Source organism: Phyllostomus hastatus, unplaced genomic scaffold, assembly GCF_019186645.2.
Source record: "Phyllostomus hastatus isolate PE091 unplaced genomic scaffold, TTU_PhHast_1.1 phas_scaffold_78, whole genome shotgun sequence".
NCBI classification, from domain to species: domain Eukaryota; kingdom Metazoa; phylum Chordata; class Mammalia; order Chiroptera; family Phyllostomidae; genus Phyllostomus; species Phyllostomus hastatus.
The window spans coordinates 22,595,384-22,610,935 of record NW_025334041.1 but is presented as its reverse complement, the minus strand read 5'-3'; positions in this window follow the sequence as shown (position 1 = coordinate 22,610,935).

Genomic DNA, 15,552 nt, shown 5'->3' with positions numbered 1-15,552 from the left:
CTTTTAAATGTTTAATAGAATTTGCCAATAAAGCCCTGTAATCCTGAGCTTTTCTTGGTTGGGAAGGTTTTGATCACTGATTTAATCCCCTTATTCACTATTAATCTACTCAAATTTTCTGTCTCTGATGCAGTCTTTGTAGGTTGTATGTTTCTAAGAATCTATCCATTTTTTCTAGGTTATATAATTTGTTGGCATATAATAATAGTTCAAAGTAGTCTCTAACCATCCTATGTATTTCTATACTATCAATTTAATGTTTCTTTTTTTCATTTCTCATTTTGAATCTTCTCTCTCTCTCCCTCTTAGTCTATCTAATTTTTTGTCAATTTACAATTTTCTTTAAGGGGAACTTTTATGACTACTTTGGTCTAATTGCACTTCCATTGCAAAGGCTCAATTATAATGTACTCTCTAGTACAATGCATTTAAGGGTTCTGTTTCTTTCTTAGTAACAAGGTTGATACTATACATAGAAAATGCTAAAAAAATGTTTGCTCAATTTGTTTGCTTTTGTTGAGGTTTTTGGATAAGAATTCCCTTAGCATTTCTGTAGGGACCCATCTTCATTTCTCTTCTAACTATATATTTTTTCTTTATTTTTGTCTTACCTTTGGAAATAATATGCCTCCTAGGAAAACAACACAGCATTTTTATTCAGAAGCAATTTGAAGCAATTTGAAGATGCCTCAATACTTTTGCACAACAGATAGTCTGGTTTAGTCTCCTTTCTTCCATGCTAGCCTGGTTTAGTCTCCTTTCTTCCATGCTAGCAAGAGATTTTTTAATTAAAATTATTTTGGAGTAATTTTCTCTATTGTATTCTAAAGACCACCAATAGCACAAGAGTGTGATAATGGCTATATTTTAGCCAAAATATATAATGAAATCTTTGACAAAGTTTGGATCATAGTGTTAGTGTGCCTTCTTTTTTTTTTTTTTTGAGGTGATGATAATATTCTAAAAATGACTGTGGGGACTGTTGCTTATACCTGTGAATGTACTCAAAACCATTGAGCTGCATTTTGCATGGATTGTATCTTATAGGAATTATATCTCAAAGCTGTTTTAAAAAATGAAGTTAATTGAGATATTAGTGAAATACTGTGTTGAAATATTTAGCACTTTGCCTCAAACACAGCATGAACAGAAGCATTGTTATTATTATTACCACCTCATTACTAAGCTATACAGGCATTTCAAAGCCTTTATTTTGTTGTTCTTCTGGGTTTTCTTGTTTATCTCCTCTACTCCTGGGTTCTCTCTCTTGTCTCCTGTATTCCTGTATCTTTCTCCACACTGTCTTATCTAGTGACACTTAAAACCATGATTTGCCTCTACTGGATCTTGTCAGGAAAAGAAATGAATGCTCACAACCCTTTAAACTGCCCACAAAATATATCTATTTAAATTAAAAGAAACTACTAATAAGCCATATATAGTTTCCATTGATTTTTTTAAAAGTAACTTTTCTATCATGTATCTGCTTTTAAAGAGATGAAGACAAATTTTCTGGGTCTACATATCATTCAGTTATATTTAATTTTTTCAATGTAGCTTTTACTAAGAAAAATAGCCCCAGATTGTATATGCAAAATTCTAATTGTTTTATTGTTCCTTTAAATGGTGCTTATATAGTTCATTTTGATACCATAGGCTGTTTATGTTTTAATTAGAATGCCAATCCATATTTTATCTGGAAGAATTTTAAAGCAAATAAAATTGATAATGAACTCAGACATATTTGTACATGTCATAATTACTTTTTATTTAAAGTAATACAAATGTAGAGATTTATATCACTTCACATATTTGAAGCTTTTAAAAATTTACTTTTCATTAAAGTATATTCAATAACTGCCAGTTATTAAAAATAAATTCCAGGCTGGATATTCTACTCTTTGCTGGCAGTTACATTTTATTAAATATTTTGGTGGGGGGGCGGACAGTGATCTTCCTATAGCTCTATATCAATTATTTTGGGGTTCTTGTATGCCTAAATGTTAAATATTTGCTTTATTTCTTTTATTTTTATAATTTTCTCTATCAATTGTAGCATTTTTTCTTGTCCTATAGTTTATTCAAATAGTAGGTTGAAAGTTTATGAAAAAGTATTTATTTTAGTGGTACCAACTTCCCCAAGGCACAACAAAATATGGAAATAAAGATCTTGTATTTTTCAGTGAGTTGTTTTTTTTTTTGATCCATGCAAGTGATAAATCTACATTTAAGACAGGTTCTTCTTGTACTTGACGGAGGACCCGCTGCTTCTCACCTTGACAGACAAAATTGCTAAGCATTCACACACTCACTGTGGCGGAGTCTGGAGGAAGTCCCAAATTTTTTTCAAACATGTTTCTCTGGGTAACTACCACTTGTCAGGTGGAGAGGCAAGTGAGGTGAAGTCCATATGCCATCCTGGATGTCTGATAAGAATAAGTGTTGGAATTATAATTTCTTTTTCTTTCCCAACTTAAGTGATAGGGATGAATGATTTACATGGCTGTAGGAACTAGGTAGCTACCTTACTTTCTCATTACTAGAACCTAAGAGTCCATACACATTTTGGTGACTTCCAGGAATTTTTGAATAGTGCATTACTGTACTAATTATCAAGGGGCAAGTGATTTTCCAATGCATATATTGGAACTCAAAGTTTCAGATGAAGTCAGTCATGACTCCTTTGGAACTTAAAGCTCCTTTCCAGTACCTAATTACCAGGCCATTTACTATAAATTAAAGAACATAATCAATGATTTAAAGTCTCTGTTCTTTGGAGGACAGTAGCCAACCAGACACATGCAGAGGAATTTTTCTCTTTGGGCTTTGCCAATAACAAGAATGTTGCTTCACCTTCCTGGGTGATCGAGTAATTTTGTGATATTACATACACGAGAGTTCACAGCCATGCCCAACCCGCCCCTCATCAATTTTTAGTGCCATGTTGATTATTAACAACTTTCAGAAGTTTTGTTTCTTTGGACCTGTATGTTTTGAAAATATAGCTTAGCTTCTGGTCTTCTCCATTGCTATGGTATTTTGTTATTTTGTTTCCATCCCAGTATATTCTAAATCTCTTGGAATGTGCAAAAAAAATGTGTGCTGTCTGTAAATGGAAATTAACTTGCTTTCCCTGTTTGAAGAACATGGGGATTGGCAATGAGATGTAATTTACTAAATGAACATTACAGTGGAAATAGTTAATTTACTTTCAGGACAGAGTATCTTAAAAATAAGCTTACCCACTGGGAGTCTTCTGATCGTGATCGAATTAGGAAACCCAGCATAGGTCTCCTAAGACGAAACATGCTGTAATTTGTGAAAAGCTTGAATTGTCTATGTTTACTCGAAGGACTTTTAAAAATAGCTCCATTTGTAGAATTTGGGAAGGAAATTACAAGGATTTCTAAATGGTATTGTTTATAGGAATGAAATGTCATCAAGGGCCATTTCCTAGTGTATTAAATATGACCAAAGGACAATTTTAATTTTGCAAATGATACTCTTTAGTGATTTACTTATTCTAGTCTTTGAATCAAATGTAAATGTCTTTTCAAATTAGTGTCTTGGGTTTCTTTGGATATATTCTCCAAAGTGGAATAGCTGGGTCAAAAGGCAGTTTTATTTTTACTTTTTCGAGAAAACTCTATACTGTGCTCCACAGTGGCTGCACCAGTCTGCATTTCCACCAACAGTGCATGAGGGTTCATTCTTCTTCAAACCCTCTTCAGCACTATTGTTTGTTGATTTCTTGATGCTAGCCATTCTGACTGGTGTGAGGGGATAGCTCATTGTGGTTTTAATTTGCATTTCTCTGATGATTATTGACATTGAGCATCTTTTTGCATGTCTATGGGCCACCTGTATGTCCTCTTTGGAGAAGTATCTATTCAGATCTTTTGCCCATTTTTTAATTGGACTGTTTGTTTTTTGGTGTTGAGTTTTATAAGTTCTTTATAAATTTAGGATATTAACCACTTATCAGATGTATCATTGGTGAATATGTTCTCCAGTGCAGTGGGTTGTCTTTTAACTTTGTTGATGGTTTCTTTTGCTATGCAAAAACCATTAAATTTGGTGTAGTCCCTTTGTTTATTTTCTCTTTTGTTTCCTTTGCTTGAGGAGATATATCAGAAAAATATTGCTAAGAGAAACGTTCTGACTCTGGCCTTTTAATTATATAATTTGGAGAGTTAAAAAAGTTATACATTTTCAATAAAGCATGCTTTGAAAGTGACTTCTGATCTAGCACAGTAATGGGAAACTCAAGTTTTGCTACTGGGAAATCTAACCTTTAAAATCTCTTCCTGGAAGAGCAAATAGTAATTTAATTACATTGTAAACTTGTGTAAAATTGAGTTATTAATGTGTGCATTATTTTTTTTAATTTTGTAGTCTCTAATATGGAATTATTATTAAATGTTGGCTTCTGTAGTATAATTGTCACCCATTCACCTAAATTAAATAATGTTCTTATTGGCTAGGGAGTGTAACTCACTTAGAAGTGACTGTGACAAATAAAAATAGGTTTTCCACATTAATTACCTGAAAATCTTATAGGACAGTGATTTAAGAAAGTGACTCTTTAGACAGCAAAACATTTATATGTTAAATGATCTTTGTCTGCATGTAAAGGTTAAGTAAAATAGATTAATTTATCTATTATCTGTTTTATCTGTAAATTTTAAATTTTAATAGCTACTTAGGGCCTAACACAAATTAGGATGAACCTACTATCAATTATACAAGATGCTCAACAACACGTTGATGTGAACTTCAGTGTTATAAAATGCTGATACGGATCCTCTAGAGCAATGTTCCCCAGTGTCTTCTGAGTATCCCTGAGATCTACATCATTTGTTTCTGACATTTTATTCAAAATGCAGGATCCTTGGCATTACCCAGCCCTATTGAATTAGGAACTCTGGAACTGAGTCACAGCTACCTGTATACAGCCACATGTATCTGAACTTGTCTTCTGGGCAATTTTTATGTATTCTGAAATTTGAGAATTTCTCTTCTAAACCTACTCAAACCATTTTCCTACCTCCAGTTTAAAGTAAGATATGATGTCCAGGGCCTCTGGGCCTGTTTCCTGCAGATAGCATGAAACGGGAGTCGGTTTTTATTTACACTAGTGTGGTGAACTGTACTCCTCTCTGGTTTCCCACAGCCAGTCCACAGGAGCCGTGGGAGCTCCAGGCTGGCACCTCCTACCTGGAAGCTAGCTGTAGGGGATAGAATTTCTCAGTGTGTCCTACAGTCACCCAGCATCAAGCTCACCCTATGCATTGGCTGAAAGCAGATTCTGGGACCCCAACTGAGACCTTCTGGGTTAGGATGTTTATTGATTAGATTGGAATCTATGTATTTTAAAATAAACTCTGAAAGTAAATTTCTATGCATGTATTTGAGAATAAAAATATTTCACTAATAGTCTATATCTCAAATCTTTCAATTAATTTAATCCTCATGAATTTCATGTTTTTTTAAATATATGAGAGCCACTACCCTTTTATGTGTCTTCAAGGCGTGGTTAAGACGGGTCCCAGGATTTGGATAATGACCTCACAGGCATGAACTATTTTAAATTCCCATTACCTTTACCCCCTGTCCCTTGCCTTATGCTCGTTGAAACCATTGTTGCCTGATGGCATTCTGGCCTTTCAACTTGGTACATTTAATTTGCTGTTTGCAATATCTACAGGCAATTTTTTTTGCTACTCTACTTTCTCATTATTGCTATCCATTCATAGTAACATTTATCAACTTGCACTATAATTTTGGTACCAGTCCAAACTGCTTTCTCTCCATAAAGTGTTTCCCAGGAACACGAGCTGGATCTTACTCCTGCCACTGTGCCCTGTGGTGGCCAGCACATTGCATGGTCACCTATTCCTTGCATGCTTCTAAATTCAACTCCCCTTGCTTCACTCAGAAGCATATATCCCAGAGATGTGACATGCCACTTGGAAACAATTTCTTCACTTTCTCACTAAGGGTTTAGTTCTTTCTTCAATGGGGAATTCTTTTGCATCATTGTAGAAGTCTGTGTAGAGCACACGGAGGGAAAGTCACTTCTTACATAGTTTCTGTTACTCATGTTTGAATTTCAGGTCTCTGCTTGTAGAAGATTGAGGCTGATGCTTAGAACATGCTGTCCTAAGGGAAGGCTAGATGAGGCAGAACATGTTGGCCATCTTTCAAAACATTAGAAGAGATACCAAGAAATCCCCAAACTTCCAATGGATCATATTCTGTTACAGTTTATAGATACCAAACTTAAAATAACAGGTTTTTGTTGCTATGTATACCTGTAATCAATCCATTTAATAAATATGTAAGAACACCTAAGTAGAAAAAGTACAGAGAAAACACTGCAATTTATATATGTGCATCCAGCAGTCATTGAAAAGATGGCTCTGTGTCAAATAAAATAATTCAACAGCATATAACTTTTTCTAACTTTCACCTATATATAATGAATTATTTCAGATTCTCCCTAATGAGTAATCTCATAAAGAGACTTCCCAGAGTTCTGCTGACTGTAGAGTATCTCCGTGTTAGGGGTGTACTGAGATAAATTCTAGGTGGCATATTGGAAACTATGCAGGATTTTCAGTTGAGGAGGACCTTTTGTTTATATTTCATTTTTTTCTGATTTCATGCTGTGTGAGCTTAATTTATTCAAGGTTCCATCTTCTCAGCTATAAACCTGGGACAGATTGTAAAGGTCCCCTTAGAGCGGTGCTTTGTGCATTACATAATAAGATGCATGTGAACCTGTCAGGGATCCTGCCTGGACTGTGTGAGGCAGACTTAGGGCTGGTTGATAGTTCAAGTTACTGTGGCAAGAAGTTGTCCTCTTGGACCCCCATCTGGGAAAGGGCTGGAACGCAATGGCCTTGAGCATTGCCTGAAGAGTTTCATTGCTCTGCTGAATTTTCTAGCACTTTGGTTACAATCTATCATGTTACTATTTCTCAAGCAGAACCAATTGTTCACATATGTCAAATTTCTTTGAGCTGACTGTTACCTGGGAGTGATGTGCAAGACTTTGCATTGAACTAATGCATATTTTCCAGAACACTGAAATTAACACCTGGAAGAAATTTGCATCTGATTCTAATTAAGGATTTGTTTGTTTCATAACTAGCTCTCACAGTCACTGGAACATTAAATGTGTCTCTTAAAATACTTATAAAAGTTTTAAAAGCTAGATTCAGTGATCAGCTATGTCCTTTTAATACTTGGTAAATCGTTGCACCTTTTCTATGGCTTAATTTGGATTAGACATTGGGTTATATGTATTGAGTTTAATGTCATCTCTGATGCTCATATTAAAATAATACTCCATTAGAGTAAAAGTATGATTGTATTTTTCACTTAGTCTCTTTCTTAAGTCTTCAATTACTTTAATGCTCATGAGTTTCATGTTCTTTAGAAAAACTATTTCACAGAGACCCTTGTGTTTTTATGTTTCTTGACCATTTAAGTCCCCCAAAAGTATTTCCTACCATAGTAAGAATTCCTTATTGCCTGCATCTCCCCCTCATTCCCAATGGGAGACTCATCTCCTGATAGTGTTAATGCTTTTTTTTTTTGCCTTTATCAACAATTCCCTCTAATAGTTGTAATTGTTATGTTTTCTTTAACATCATGGCATTTCCCCTGGTTCTCCTACTTGCAGTTTTTCCCCCTTTTTGAGTGGTACAATTCATTACATTTTAAATATTTAAGCAATGTCTACTTAAGGGTAAAGAGGCAAGATACCTTGAGCAGGAGTAAGAAAGTTTTCACTGTTATTTCTGTCACTGATGTTCCTGTCCAAACTATTTTTGTAATCTACGTGCTCTCTGGGTGTTAGAATTCCAACATAGGTAACGTCAGAAAGTGTATGACTTGCTCCCCTTGCCATTACCAAAGGCAGCATTTATAAAACTCTTTGCCCTCTTCCAAAGAGAGTTAAAGGAGAATGATTTTTGTGTACTTAAAATTTACATAGTGTGTTACATAATGTGTTTTCAAAATGTACATAGTGTGTTATGTAATATAGAAGCTGAAAATGTTAGCTCTGTAGAAGCACTTAAATTCAGTCTGTCAACAAAGATATGAACACTGAGCAATTACAAATAGGCTATTTTTTCTATGACAAAAATAAGTGCTTATTTCAGCATGGGTTTGTATGAAGTGTGGATCAAAATAAAATGCAAGAGAGGCTCAGCAGGAGGCATAGAACTGGTAACTAAAGAGGAAGGAGGGCTATTCAGAATGAGGAGCCAGTGGTTACTCAGCCACATCATGACCCCACTGTGGGAGGGATGGAGAGTTAGGGCCACACCACATACGCTGCTGTGTGTATTTTAATTTTACACTGATGATAGTAGTGGAATTCCATCTGCATATGTGTTATAGTATACTTTTCAGTATGTATTGTTGAACAAAATTGAGTCCTGGCTGAAGAACTGGCCAGTGGAGCAAAAGGTTTCTCATTTGATAAGATGGATGAGGGCTCCTCAGTCCAAAGTCTGGGAAGAAGAGCCTACTCTAGCTCATTCTAGGGGAACGGAGATGATCCAGAAGGTGTTGTTGGACCACTAGCAGGGGTGTCCAACCTGTGGCCCACGGGCCACATGCAGCCCAGGGTGGCTGTGAATGTGACCCAACACAAAATTGTAAATTTACTTAAAACATTATGGGATTTTTTTTTTGTGTGTGTGTGTGTGTGTGATTACATGTCACAGTGTATTTAATGTGTGGCCCAAGACAGCTCTTTTTATTCCAGTGTGGTGCAGAGGTGTCAAAACATTGGGCACCTCTGGTGGAGGATAATGAATGCAGAAGCTCAGAAACAAAGATGCTCCTGATGCACCTAAGTTCTAGGTGAAGCCCGGATGGCACTCAGGACCTCCATGATCCTCTGGGGGCAAGTGGCAGGGAAGGAATGTGTGTAGGTGACAAGAAAACTGGAGTGGCTTCTCACATTGGGAAGAGGAGCCTGAGAAACTTACTCTCTTAGGAAACCTAATGTTGGGTGGAGGAAGACTCCTTTCTTTTTCTTCTTCTTAATCTTCCATAGCTTCCTATAGTTCTTCTTTTAATAACTTGCTAGGGACAACTAGAGCAGAGGGAAAAGCAGGCCTCTTGAAAGGGGAATTGGCTAAGCTTCATATAAGCACAAGCAGCCCAGTGAGTCTGAGGCCAGTGGTAAGTTAGCAGCCTCTCGGGCGTCCTTGCCACCAAGTGCTGGGGCAGTAATCATTTTAGAAAAGAAATGATGACTAGGAGGTTAGGACTGATGTATCATTCAGTTCTTCTCAAACTCTTTTAACCTAAAATGTAGAGTGTACCATAAGTATCACTTTAGTTAATGATAAAAGTATAAACAGGATGAGCAAAACTCTTCCAAAGTTATTAAGACATGGCTGTGCAAGGGTGCTCAACTAATATTTGCATCCTAAATCCAGGCTGGGGTCCACCTGCATGGAAGGTCCCCATGTGTCAGAGGGGATGCCCCCTTCACTATGACTGGTTACACAGCATTGCTCGGTGTCCTCACAGCTACCTAGTAAAAGAGAAACTTCTAGCATACCTACTCAGAAGCTGTGTGTGCTGAACTCTCTTAGTCAAAACTAAACAAATGACACTGAACATTTATTGAAATGCTGACGTTGAAGCATTTCTTTATAGAGAAAGTTTTTGAAAACTTGTGATCATTAAGAATTATTCTACAAAAGCTTCCTGTGATTAGATTAAGAAGAACTCACAGTACACCATAACAGCCCTCTGACTTAGACTAGAAAAAGCACACTGTTTTCCTGTCATCTGTGTGTGGTCATTTTTTTTTAGGAAAAAGCATCTGTAGAATAACTGTAGCTTTAAAAAATACTCTGGAGTTGGATAAAAGTAAATTAATACCTGTATTTAAGTTGTTAAAATTTTCAAAACATCATGAAAATAGTTTTCTACTTAAGTTTTCTCTCAAGTAAATAGGACATGTTACCATGCCAAATACTAGCATTGAGGCTTAAGACATACTTTTTCATCTATGGAAGTCCATTAAAGAAAAGTGTTTTCGATACTAGTGCAGTTGCCCTCAAAGCTAGTCATCCCTTTGCACTGTTCTGCTGTATTAGGTAGGGTGCCATATTTTGGATTTTAAGAAAAGTTCTGGCAGGATTAGCAATGTGAAACTGATAATATTTTCTCATATTTATATACCAGCTCCTTGCAAAATAAACATGAGGTAATTTACAGTAAAATGCATTTCTATTTTAAAAGGTAGTTAGAATATATAAGAAAAGAAAGCTGCATTTTGACTCAGGAACTTTGGCTGAATTTCTTGTCCATTTAGGAATGAAAGACTGAAAGGGATTTGACTCTAAAAAAAATATGATTTGCCAAGAAGACTAGGGCTTCTGGAAGAGAAGAAGGTGCCTTTTGAGATGAGCCCATAATACTGAAATGCAATTTCCACACTATTTCCATATTTGACATCCTTTGCAGGTGCTAGAGTGACCATGAACTTGTGCCACACCATTGTTTAAGCTTCACTCATTAAATTTTACATCAACTCTACTTGGATAATAAAAATCTGTTTTGCAAGGATGATAAACGATGCAATTGGAGATTATATAAGAAATAACATTTCAGAAACAAAAAGCTGTATGGCTCAACATCTATGTCATTAGTTAACTGATTTATGAAAATATCTAGAATCCACGTGAAGTTGACTATGTGGGTGGGAAGTTGACAAAATATATTTTTACCCTAATGTTTCTTGCTTTATGGAAAATACATACTTATTCATTACATGCTACACACCTGTGTAAGTGTATTTTAAGGTCATATGTGGTCATTTATACTTATAAGTATGTCACCATGTAATAAAGTTTCTTGGAAAATAACATGGGAAATAAAAGATGCGAAGTTCTTCAATAGCAGGAGATACAGTGAGTGAGAAAAGAAAATGAAGAGAAATAAAATAAGGAGAGTATAGAGGAAAACATTCATGAGAGTCCTGGAAGGAAGTTAAAGACTCATTAAGTGAATTTATTTTTCTTTTTTGAGTCTAGTGGAGTGACAGTGGCTATAAAATTAAACAGGTTTCAAGTGTGCATTTCTGTAATACATCCTCTGTAGGTTGTATTGTGTGTTCACCACCCCAAGTCAAGTCTCCTTCCTTCACCACATTAAGTGAATTTAAAGGAGTGACGGAAAGTAAAAAAGTAGGAAATGTACTTTTTCAGAGCTGAGTTTAAAGTTTTTGTCCTTGTTCTCGAGAGGGACTCGTGCATGGAGAGGACGTCTATAAACAAGGAGTGTGCACATCCTTTTCTGACTGTAAGTCAACGATCGCTTCTGAAAAGGCAATGGCATACAGAGGGGTTCTGTGACCTCGGGAAGAATGAAGGCGAAGTGTTCTGACTTCTGCTGGGGATTTCTACAAACGGGCAACAGGAACTGGGGAGAGAAGGAAGGTCAGAGCAGTTCCTTGGAATTTTGTAAGTCTGCCCTATCTTGCCTTGCAGAAAGCCAAGCCCAAATGCTATAACCCCTCTAGGTAATCGCAAGTTGGCTGCATTTTAGAAGTTTGACATTTTACAAGGAGGATATCAGATAACTTGACCCAATTTTAAAAAGTGAATGAATAATAATGTAGTTGTGCTGTTTCACTGAAGCTCTGTTGAAGTAGATCATCTTTATTTCTCTTGGCCACTAGGAAGCTCAAAGATATTTGTCCACTAACTTTCTTGTGGAGTGTGCATAATTATATACAACCTCCCTCTGAGTGGACTGAGCCCCAGCAGGCCTTAACCATCGTGGGGAGCCATGTGCATTTCTAAATAAAGGAACAGGTCTCCAAGTTGGCTATTGGTGCTTAACATTCAATTTGGAGATGGGAAAACAGCTTGATTAACTTCAAATAGAAGTCACCAGTATTCTAAAAGGAAATTAACTCATATTACAATTCATTTAACAGTTTGGAAGAAATACCTTGTCAATTAATTAGTTCATCAACTAAACCATAATATAGCAAAGCCAGTATTGGGTTCCTGAGTTGCATTTAAAAAACACTATAGTCTTTGACATTCACTAAGCTAGATTCTTGCCTTTCTTTTTCCTGACACTCCCATTCTGCTTTGTTGCAGAAACTAAAGTTTTCCTTTAGCTGATTGCACATTAGAGAGGAGCCTCACTCAAATGCCCTTTGCTCCCCTCAAGTAAATACCCGCGCTTTCTGCCATTCAGCCACTCATCCTATTCCTCAGTGGGCACATGGTTGTTTGGTATTCAGGTGAATAATCCCTACCGATAGAGGGGGGCCTGGCAACACACTCTATTCCATGTTATTGGCAGTGCAGGTCATCTGGAGGTATAGTGTCTTCACCCAAAGAAATAATTCTAATGGTACATCTTTCATTCTGTAGCAAGCTGGTAGAAGGAAAAGGCTTAGGCAGGCACACACTGAAGATACTTTGAGTTATAGTTCTAAGTAGTTAAAAGTTATCTAGGAGAGAGGCGGTGTCTTGATGGGAAGCTTGTGCTACCCATGATGTAAGGTGAACATATGATTTGTTAGGTAAAATGGGACAGTTTTGGGGAAAAGGAAAAGCTATTAATGATTATGCTGGACAAAAGAGTAAACTATGACTGCCCTAGGCAAACAAACGGGGTATATGTTTACCTCTGGGTAAACAGATGGAAGCTAGGCATTTCTCTTCTTCTATCATTATAAATTCCTTTTCTATCCTCATAACTCAGAGTTCAAGGAATAAGAGGGTACTGCTATATTTACTTATTAGCTGTGTTTCTAGAGTGGAAGCCAGATTTGTACAGCATATTGTGACAAAAAAATTAATGAATTTTTAAAGAAGACTGTGTTTCTAAACTAGGCTTATTTATGTATGTATGTATGTATGTATGTATTTTTGCTTCAATATTTCTGTAGTTTTATTTTATTGCATGCACATACATATATGATGTTGTGCAATTCAATGGAAAGAATGTAGCCTTCAAAGTCTGAAGAATCTTTGTTCAACTCTCTGTCACTGTCTAGCTGAGTGACTATGGATAGATAGATAAAAATGCTTCACTTGTAAAATGGTGGAGAAATACCTACCATATGAAGAAGATTTGTTCAATGCCAGAAATATTGGTCCTCCATAGTAACTTATTATAGTTGATATAATCCTAATAGTCTTGATTAAGTTATTTGCATAAAATTTTGTTAGATGTAAAATTTTGTTCAGACTTAAATATGATGTCACTTTCGTGTTGAAAAACATGAGACAAGCCATCTTTTTCAAAGATGTATAAACCCAATGAAGCTCTCCAGTGTGTAAAAATTGTAGCAAATGTGAAACAGTGTTTTCAAGAAAATCACACTTCCCTGACAGATGGTTTTGGCACTGGCCATGTTTAAGATTAAACAATCCATTTTCAACCTGGCAGAATTGAAACTATAATACTAGAGCTGGCTTGGGAAAAATACATCATCCTTGTCATATCATCAAAAACAACCCCTTTCATTATAAGATAGACTCATACCGTGTTTCTCCTTAAAAAGTGACAAAAAGAAGTAGGGTAGAGAACAATTAACGGGATTTTGGCACATGGCAAAACCTTTTTTAAGCATGAACAGTCTTGCATTGTCTCATAATGCAATTTGGCCGGTACAGAGCATTAAACTGATTTCTTAACTAAGTAGGGGCTATTGGGCAGGGAATCACTCTGCACTCAAAGCTGGAAAACACATGCTGTGACCATGACAAAGTATCATTTTTTTGTTACACACTGAAAAAAAAAGATTCCGAACTAAAATTATTTTGATTCTGTAAGTGCCTCTGAATATAGAGTTACAATATTGCACTTAACTGATCTATGGGATTTTCAAGAGGGAATTGATAACTTTCTGTAATATATGCTGTGTTTTGAAGGGTCTCATTGTGATGGCAGAGAAGATTTAGTATACAAAATGCAGTGGTCCTCACAATGCAGCATGTGTTAGAACTACCTATAGGGTTTATTGAAACTGAAACTGTTAAACGAATGTTGCTGGGATAATTGGATATCTACATGTAAAAAAATGAAGTTGAACACTTATGTTACATTTTACACAAAAATTAGCTCAAAAGTAAATCAAAGGTCTAAATATGAGCTAAAACTATAAAAATACCTAGAACAAACAATAGACATAAATCTTTGTGACCTTGGATTAAGCAATAGTTTATTAGGTGAGACACTAAAAGCATAAGCAATAAACTGAATAATATAAAAATTAGAGACATTTGTGCTTCAAGGAATATTATAAAGTAAAAAGACAACCCATAGAATGGAAATTTTTTGCAAATCTAATTATATCTAATAAGGCACTTGAAGTTAGAATAAATACATAACTAGAATAAATACATAACTATTAAAACTCAATAAAAGCACAACCCAATGAAAATATGGGCAAAGAACTTGACTAGACATTTCCTCAAAGAAGAAATACCAATAAGCACATAAGAAAAATGTTCATCATCATTATCCATCAGGGTAATGCTAATCAAAATCACAATAAAATACTACTTTATACCTAATCGAATGTTTGGCATCAAAGTCAGATAACAAGCATTAGCAAGGATGTGAGAAAAAAAAGCCCTCATACACTGCTAGTGGGAATGTAAAATGTGCAGCTACTTTGAAATATAGTTGGGCAGTTTCTCAAAATATTAGACATAGAGTTGCCATATAATTCAGCAATTCTACTCCTAGATAGATACTAGAGAAAAATGAAAATGTACATCCATACAAAACATTACACATGAATGTTCATAGCAGCATTACTCATAACAGCCAGAGAGTGGAAACAATCCGTGTATCCATCAACTGATGATTCGACACATAAAATGCGGTCTGTCCGTGCCATGGATTATGACTTGGCAATACAAAGGAATGAAATACTGATGCACGCTGTAACATTGATGAACCTTAAACACGTTGTGCTTGAGGAAAGGAGCCAGTCACAAAAGACCACAAATGTCCAGAAGAGGTAACTGTCAGGTCAGAAAATGGATTTGCGGTTGCCTAGAGGTGGGAGGCTGAAGGGGTTGAAGGCGTGCAGGGTTTCTTTTTCAGATCATGGAGATGTCCTAAAACTAATTGTGATAATTGTCCAACTTTGTAAATATACTAAAAGTTTTAGAAATGTACACTTTAGTGAGTGAACTGTATGCCATGTGAGTTACACCTCAAAGCTGCAAAAAAAACACAGATTGCTTGACTTCACCTCCATAGTCTCTGAATTGGTAGGTGGGAGAAGTCATATGAGAAATTCTCTCTGGAGTGAATTCCCAGGTGTTGCCCGTGATGCTGGCCCAGGGACTGCAGTCTGAGAACCACTGCAGTGGAGATGTATAACCTTGGCTGCATGTTTACTGGGGAGCTTGAGAAAATCTGTATGCCCAGGATTAAATCAGCATCTCTGAGGGTGAGGCCCCGGTAATTACTAAAGCTCCTCAAACCGATGTACTATCACGTTTGGAATCCTGGGAGAATTAACTTCAG